The sequence below is a fragment of the Leptonychotes weddellii genome, unplaced genomic scaffold, assembly GCF_054177405.1.
Source record: "Leptonychotes weddellii isolate Sample4059 unplaced genomic scaffold, ASM5417740v2 HiC_scaffold_352, whole genome shotgun sequence".
NCBI lineage: Eukaryota > Metazoa > Chordata > Mammalia > Carnivora > Phocidae > Leptonychotes > Leptonychotes weddellii.
Genome location: NW_027952762.1, coordinates 24,767 through 33,903, shown reverse-complemented (window position 1 = coordinate 33,903; position 9,137 = coordinate 24,767). Strand labels below are relative to the sequence as shown.

Here is a 9,137-nt window from a genome sequence, read left to right as displayed (position 1 = left end):
GAAGGTAATAGGAAGGGAAAAATGAAAGGGGGGAAATCGGAGGGGGAGATGAACCGTGAGAGACTATGGTTCCAGGAAACAAACTGAGGGTTTTATAGGGGAATGGGGGGGATGGGTTAACCTGGTGATGGGTATTAAGTAGGGCATGTAGTGCAAGGAGCACTGGGTGTTATATGCAAACAATGAATTATGAAACACTACATCAAAAACTAATGATGTAATGTATGGTGATTAACATAACATAATAAAATAAAATAAAATAAAAAGTAAAAAAAAACCAAAAGATTTAAAAGTCAAGATTCATACTGATAGAATTCTGTAAAGATATATTTATAATGTTTTCCTTAAGATTCACCAAACCAAATTCAGAAATTAAAAATAAATTAGGGAGATCAGTGCAAAGAAACAGGGGGCTCAAGATGAGATGAGGTTCAGAGTGATTAATGTACTTAATTGTTTTTATTCATGTTTTTTGATTTCTCTATTGAAGAAAATATCCATTGGATTTCTGATGTTTTTCTAAGATACATTTAAAACTATGATCATGCTGTGCCTGGATGGCTCAGTCAGTTAAGCAGCCGACTCTTCATTTTGGCTCAGGTCATGATCTCAGGGTCCTGGGATTGAGCCCCACATTGGGCTCAGAGCTCATTCGGGAGTCTGCTTCAGGATTCTCTCTCTCCCTTTCTCTCTGCCCCTCCCCCCACTCATGTGCTTTCTCTCTCTCTCTCTCTCTAAAATGAATAAATAAGTCTTTAAAAAGTAAAAAAAATAAAACTATTATCATAATAATCAATGAGCTAATTAAAAAATAACCTGTTGACGATACGGATATTTAAAAATCAGTGGAATATATTTTCTCAGATAGCAATTTCCATCCTGACTGGGGAGAGAAGATATCTGCATTTAAATACACAAACCACACATGCACACATATATGCACACGCATGAATTTACTGAATATCAAATAATCATTAATGATAACAAATGTTTTTTAGGGTTTGGAAGAAGCATAATCAGCAAAATCTTCCTGATGGAGATGGGCTGTGTGCTGGCCTTTGAAGGATATGGTGCATTTCTGTTCCAGTGAAAGGGAGGAGAGAACAGGAGAGCCATGTATAAATATACAGAGATGGAAAAGTGCAATATATAAAGTAATTTTGATTTGATCAGAAAATATGTTTGTACAGGAGTAGTGGGGGAGTTGAGTCCATATTACGTATCAGTGGTCTTTAAATGCTTCACTAGTAATTAAGATGTTATCTTGTAAATAGTGGGGAATCACGGTGAGTGAGTAGGTGAGTACATGAACTCATCAATGGTAGGTTCTTTTTAAAAATTAACTCTTGGGTGCTCCTAGATGTACATAAGGAACACTCTATTATAATCAATCTTTTAAGAACCCATTCATGGTTAACTCTAGCAAAAGTGTTGTATATTTAAATGTTACTGGTGACTGATTCATACAGACTTAGTATTATAATCTGGCTTTTATAATTTTTAAGGCACCAGATCAATGATGTCAGTGTCCATTACATGTTCTGCACTTAAATCAAGGTGAAAACTTCTGAGCATAATTGGTTGATTAGGTGGACAAAGTGAAATAGAGAGCGTATAAGCAACATCATCAGAACTGTATAGTCTTCCTTTAATCTTTCCTTCCAGGTATGGATTGATTTACAACTTAAGACCATAATTCAATATATATCATCAATGTATATCATTAATTTACTATATATCCCCATTATTAGCTAGGTGCTGAGGATTCAGTATGATTTAGGCTTGACTTCAAAGATACATGTGCTTGGATAGAGCATAAGATACATCTATAAGTTAGATGGAAGAAAGAATGGAATGGAAGAAGAATGGAAGAAAGAATCGTTCATGGAAGAAAGAATGAGGGAATTGGCTATTCTGCCATGTACATGACTTCACTCTAGGCAGGATATTGACTGAATCATCTCCTGTTACTTGTCATCTCACTCAAACAAACCAGACAAAGTACACATCCCTCTACCCCTCCCCATCCAGCCCATCTTTTTGAGGTGGTAGGTTGAAAATGACTGGCCTCCAAACTTTCCTATTTGCAGTATGTAGAGAGTGCTTCACTCTGTTATCTCAGCAGGGCAAAATCTTAACCGTTTTTCAATATGCTATACATTTTGTGTACACTACTGTGGATCTTTGCCACAAAGTCTCTCCACCTCAAGGTAGTGTCCCCTAAAGGAAAGAGGTGATAACAGCTGCAGAAAATTTAGAGGACTCCAAAGAATAGAGAAATTAAAAAAGGACTTTCCATATTCCCACTGAGAATCTTAGGAAGCAGCTCAGTGTGTCTAAGCAGAGAGGGCTGGGATGGTCCCAGAGTCTTCTGTGCCATGGAAGTGATATGGGAGAGGCCTACAAGTGGAGGTGAGGAGGACAATAAATTCAGGACTGTTGAGGGAGACCATGGGGGAATTTGGATGTCCCAGCAGATGCCCGTGAGGTATGATGCCATTGACCAAAAACTATGAAACTAAGCTTGTAACATTTTTTTAATGCATACCTGAATATGTATATTGAAACCATCATAACTGCTATATAGATTGTGGAATCAAATGTCTTTTCCCTCAGCCTTCTCTATTAAGAAATTATCTCCGTCCTCTACATGTCTATTCCTTGGTGAAATCATTCTTGTGACACTTTTGGGGGGAGATTATAGTAGAGTAATTAATGCCATTTGTTCTGTTTTCTTTATAAGATTGAAATCTTGTTAGATTATGTCACATTTACCCTGTTATATCCCCATCCCTTGTAGGGTCAAACACAAGGTCTTGTACTTCTCACATAGTAGGTATTTTGTATATATTATGTTATGAAATTAACTGAATTGTAAAGAAAATACCGTTTAGTTTGTATTCCAGAAAAGACCCTTTCATATACCACATTATAGGACAAAGTAGCATCACATAGTTCTTTATCACATATGTGAATGAGTTCCCATGTAAACAAGACCTTTAAGCAAAAGAACAAAACTAGGAAAATTCTGTCAGTTACATAATTAGAGTTTTGCAGAGAATTTACCCTGAATTCTGTAAAGCAGATGATTCAGTCTTGTGGATCCAAATAGGTATTCATTATGTCTCCAGAATGCCCTTTTCTTTATCCATCATTATAGAAGCTCTAATGGTAAGGCACATTTTAGAGAATATGTAACTTTCCATGAAGATTCAGATTTCCACTTACAAAAAATTGTGTATGGAAAAACCCTGGCTGTGATTCCTATATAAACATCGAGAAAATGAAGAGAGAAACTTTAGTATGAAACCTTTACCTCGACGAATTTTCTTCTTATCCTGATCCTGGCTTCATTACAGTAGGTTGTTGGAGTAGTATTTGTCTTTCCTTTGTGATTTTTTATTTTAGGCCATTCTCATAAAAATTGATTTTGTCTGATTTATTAATTTCTGAGACTTAAAATATCACTGAACTGTATTTAAGTTTTCTTTATATTGGTAACCAACATCTCCATGCATCTGTATGAGACTGTCCCACAAGTCGACTTACCTCATACTGAAAAGATGAGATATTGATTCTTTCATGCATCCAGCAAATTGTTAGAATAGGGTCTTTTTTTTTTTTTTGTAATTAAAGGTAACTGTAACTATGAGGATATGATTATGAAATAAATATTGGAAAGTCTGCTTGAGAAAATAGAAACTACTCACCCTATTAAAAATAATTTTTAAGAACGCCTGGCTGGCTCAGTTGGTGCAGCATGCGACTTGACCTTGGGGCTATAAGTTCGAGTCCCATGTTGGGTGTAGATATTACTTTAAAAAAATAATTTTTATGTGTCTCAAATTGTAAAACATTCATGATGAACATGAAATCCAAAGTGCATTTTTACAGTAAATTTGTAACTTTGAGAAGAAATATCTTAGTATCTAACTAAAGAATATGACACACCGGAACTTTTAGATTCTGGAACTAATTGTCTTACTGTTTGACATTTTTATATACATTTATTCATTTTATATAAATATAGACATTTATAGAAATATAAATGTATTTCACATTTCTCCCTAAACATATACTTACATATTTATATTCTTTTTCTGAAGTATTTGTATTCTTGACCCACCTCACACTTTAGAGGTAGTAATAGTTAACTCGTTAAAAACCAAAAACAAACAAACAAACCCCTTTCTCTAGCCTAAGAATGCATGGGCCTTTTATATACGAATCTTTTAAGTCTCTCTTAACACGGATCCCATGGCATCACAGTAAGCAAGACAAATACTTTGGATGGAAGCAAATGCCTTTGCAATGTTCGTACAAATTTATATTCCTATTAATACAGATATACCAGGAATAAAGTATATTTTTAATTTCTTTTAGGAACACAACTATATTCCTTCTCATAGCTAATGGTAAGATATCATCACTATTGGGAATTGAAGTACACAAAAGAGAAAAAAAAAATAGTTCTTCAATGACCAAATGTGATTTTCATAAATTGCATTTAGTGATTAATGTGATTAATCCTGAAAAGAAGAAATCCAGAAAAGAAGAAAGCAAGAACTCCTTACTTCTTTTGAACTACATTTCACTCCACAAATACTAATATCAAACAAAGAGTAGAGAGTTATGTGAAAGGCCTGTAAAGGATAATTCTGTACAGGAACTTGCATAGAATTATTTTCCATCAACTAATCACAATCTTCATTAATGTAAATGAAATCTATTTTAGCTTCCAGGAATGTCATTGATTCTTTAAGGGATCTAAAAGAATAAAGAATGAATGTATAAGAATAGTAATATGATGGTAATGTGTAATAATTATACATCTACCTAATTGCACAATATAGTGCAAAGTGTAATCAGTACCTTGAAAGAGCAATTTAGTAATCATTAAAAATTCTTAGGTGTTTCCCTCATAGTCCAGTGATACAAAGCAAGTGTTGCACATTTTATACCGATATCAATCATCACTTTAAAATTGATTTCAAGTTTATCTTACTGAGTACAAAAATTGGCTGTCTTTGATTTTAAATAACTCTTAAATATGAAAATACTTTGATATTATATTACCTATGATGTATTTAAATTACATGCTGTAGCTTTCCACAACTCATCCTGCTACTTTTTGTTTTCCTACATACAAACAGAAACGTCCTTTGAGTAAAATCCTTCATTAGCTGATAGGTCTCTTTTTGTTGATAAATCCTAGAGATATGCTAATTCCAGAAAAAGGATAAGGAGACAAGAATCTTAATCACTAAATCACAAAATCTTTTATAGAATTGAATAACCTCCAGATGCTATCTTCTTTAGCCTTGTAAGCTGATGTAAACATATTTCAGACTGTAGATGTTTCTTCCCTTTAATGAAGTCATTTTTAGCTTTTAATGGTCTACAAATAGCAAGCTAAATAAAATAATGTCTTCTTTTTTATACTCCAAGAGCACTAAAAATGAACAACAGCCTCTTTGCTAAGCTGGTCTACTGTATCTCCAACTCTGTAGGCATATTTCATTTAAATGATTCCTTGTCTCGCACAACATGCACATTCAGTCTTGGCACGCAGTTGGGCCAGCGGCCATTTATAACGTTGTGCATAGATTTGTGAGAGGAGAAAATATTGTTCTGTTTGTCAGTACTTCTTAAACTTTCGTTTGCATGCAAAATTACCTGGGGAGCTTGGTAAAATACAGCTTCTGACTCAGTAGCGCAGGGGTAAGGCCCAAAAGTCCACATTTCCAAGAAACCCGAGGTGACCTAGTGCTGCTGGCCCACTGATCCTCACTTTGTTTGCCAGGCATGATCGATGTGATGTATTTTCAACTTTTCTCTTGAATTAAATGAAAACTTGAGGAAAGAAACCCAGCCCATCTTCATCTGTTCTCCAGCAGGGCCAAGCACAGCACTAGGCATCTAGTGGGTGCTCGATAAATGTATGTTGCTTGCCAGAAGATATATCAAGAGTAAAGACTCATTGCTCTCTGGTGACCTATTTTGTTTTCTCTCAGGATGCATAAACAACAAGCGGCCCTCTTCTCAACTTGTAATTTGATCTGGAACAACTCCAGTAGCAAACTGAAATGATAGGGCTGAGCTAGAAGTCACAGAACTGGGATGATGGCTTTGTTCACCTCTCCCCTGCTTTCCCTGTCTAGCTAGAATGTATTGTAAGACTGGTGCCCTCTTCAACTCATGGAAATAAAAGCACTGCATGGCCCAAAGTACTGAAGTCATAAGCCTCTTTAAGGGAAAGTAAGGGGGAAACAGGAGGCTGAGGATAATACCATGCAAGCTCTCTTTAATTTGAAAGCATCAATAGATATTCACCCAGAGTTACATATGCATTGCTTTGACCTTCTTCTAAGATGTGAAATTGTTTGTTCCTGAGGCCGTTTATCCATAGTATTTTTTAGTTAAAATTGCTCCTCAACATTTTTGAATACTGAAGAAGTCACAGGTGTGTGGCTGTTGTGTTTTTCTCCTAGATCATTAGGCATCCATTTTCAAGAGTGTACAATGAGGGCAACCTATGGGATGTGTGGGCAGCTTGACTTCTCCGCGTGACGGGTAGGTAACTCTGCTTAACGTGTAAACAGTCTTTTACACACTCTGTGCTTAGAAAATCATTGTTGGTCTGATTTTTTTCTAGTATTCCATATAAGTAATGGCTTCGTTAGATGAGAAGAATCGTTGAAAATATACTAGCATCAAGTCTAAATATAAAGAGGTTAAATGACCTTTTCGAGGTCAACACACTGGTCATTGACAAATTTGCACCGGATCTCATCTCTGTATCCCCAAGTTACTTTACCAAGTTAGCTCATTTTTTCTTCCTATTCATCGTATTTTCCGGGAAGTAGTGAAGGTCTATAAAACTCTTGAAAATAACAAATATATTTTACTGTCAGACCTGAGACTAGAAAAACAAGGGTTATACTGTTAAAAACCTTACAACTTATAGCAGACTTTAAAATTGACTTCTAGCTATGTTTAGAACCCTAAGGAGATAATGGCAAGTCATTCTTCTTTAGAAATATGTCATCATTAAGGGATAGAAGATAGTTCTCCATTCTAAAGAATAGCTCTCTGTAGGATTTGTTGAGCTTTCTGTAGCTAAAGTTACTAAACAAAATAAATGACATCTCATAACGTTCTGTTGTCTTTGGTTTCAAATAACGTATTTTATTATGTTTTTCACTCCTGGCTACCATAAACGGCAGAAAGAAAACCTTTCTTTAAAAAAATAGTGCCTGTAAAACAAATCCTTGTGAATGTTGGGTAAGTGTAAATTCAGGGTACAAGATATCTTTCTTAGCTTTAGGTACTTTTCCAATGCTTGTCTTTATTAAACATGGGTGATTTGAAAATATGAAGTTTCTGAGAAGGTTCATGTCATTGGCCAAAAAGAATGAAATCACAAAGCTTGAAACACATTCCTGTTAATGGGGCTCTTTCTGAGAATCTTGCTTTTTCATATCAGCTTTCTTTTTTCAACCACTCCACCCTGGCAATACTAATACCAAGTGTTCTTTTCTTTATTGCTCTAAATGGAGAAAACAAAACAGAAAGCTTAATGAACTTGCCTTTTTAAAAAAGCTTTTACAGAAGTCAAAGTTTAAAAAGCAGTATGAACTAGACAGAAGACCAGCTTGAGTTTAATGTGTTTATGTATCAATTTGTAAAAATATAGCGCATTCAACGGCTTAATGTCAGAAGGGTGTATGTCTAGATGGTGGATCATTGATGTATTTATTTTATATTACCTTTATCCATTTTCTTCAATCAGCATTCACTACCTTTGTTATATAAAACAATAAAAAGTTTGTAAAAGGTTAAATATATACATATTTTAAAGTTATCCATAGTTATATTAGCAAACAGTGGTACCAAAATCTGGAAAGGTCCAAAGGGAAGTCCTGAGAGGTAGCTGGAGTAGAAATTGCCCCTGAATCATAGCTTTGACACAATCCCATCAGTTTGGAGAGTAGCTACTTCCCCTCCTGTTCACTTCCCTGTCCCAGCTCATCACCGAATCTATCCAGGCAGTGATGCTGGTCAGCAGCCTTGAGCTTAAGCGTGGTGGATCCTTGCCATTATTTCTCAATTCTCACGACCCACCTCCCTTCCAGTATTGGCAGGCTGGCTCATGTCCTCAGCCTCACCTCACAGATACTGCCCTATCATACACACTGACTTCTCTGCCTCTAGGCTTTTATTCTATTGACACATCTCTGTTACATCAACTAATCTTTTACAAATATTTCTTTACCGTGTCGGACATCTGTTAAAGAATCTCACAGAAGCTCCATTTCTTGTTTTATCCTATTCCAAGTTTGAATTTTTTTCATGCCGTCTAGTTATGCTATAATTGGCTATAAGTCACCAAACTATTTCTCTGAGCTCACATTCTGCTCTTCACCATGTCTCAGTTCTGGTCAAGCACTTCTCTCTCTCTCCCATGTAACTCAGGCACAGTTCCATATTTCAATCCTTATTTGTTTGGCTATGTAGGAATATCTTCCTCTTTTCAATCTACTCAAGTACTAATGACCCTTTGATCTGGCCCAATTCCTACTTTCTCCACAAAGCCTGACAGACAAGTCCAACCCAGGGGGCTCTCTCTTACTGATTCTCACTTGTTCATGTAACATGAAGATAAAAAAAATTATATTCAAAACCAGAACTGACTAAACTGACTATAACCACTTTCACATACTAGATAAGTAACATTTTTATATAAGGGGAGATGATTCTTTTCTTTGGATTTTTTTATTGTTATGTTAATCGCCATACATTACATCATTAGTTTTAGATGTGGTGTTCCGTGATTCATTGTTTGTGCACAACACCCAGTGCTCTTTGCAGAATATGCCCTCTTTAATACCCATCACCAGGCCAACCCATCCTCCCACTCCCCTCCCCTCCAGAACCCTCAGTTTGTTTTCCAGAGTCCATCGTCTCCCATGGTTTGTCTCCCCCTCCGATTTCCCCCCCTTCATTCTCCCCTCCTGCTATCTTGTTCTTTTTTTTTTTTTCCCTTAACATATATTGCATTATTTCAGAGGTACAGATCTGAGAGTCAACAGTCTTGCACAACTCACAGCGCCCACCAGAGCACATACCCTCCCCAG

The 9,137-nt window shown here is 35.9% G+C and overlaps 1 long non-coding RNA gene across 1 annotated transcript in view; it reads left to right on the top strand.

Annotated features, from left to right (window-relative positions):
- The first annotated feature begins 74 nt into the window (after positions 1–74).
- Positions 75–9,137, top strand: part of LOC145719233 (uncharacterized) — a 30,486-nt gene continuing 21,423 nt past the window's right edge. The window contains exon 1 of the long non-coding RNA XR_014142260.1: positions 75–6,573. This is a non-coding gene — a long non-coding RNA (uncharacterized LOC145719233). The remainder of the gene's footprint in view (positions 6,574–9,137) is intronic.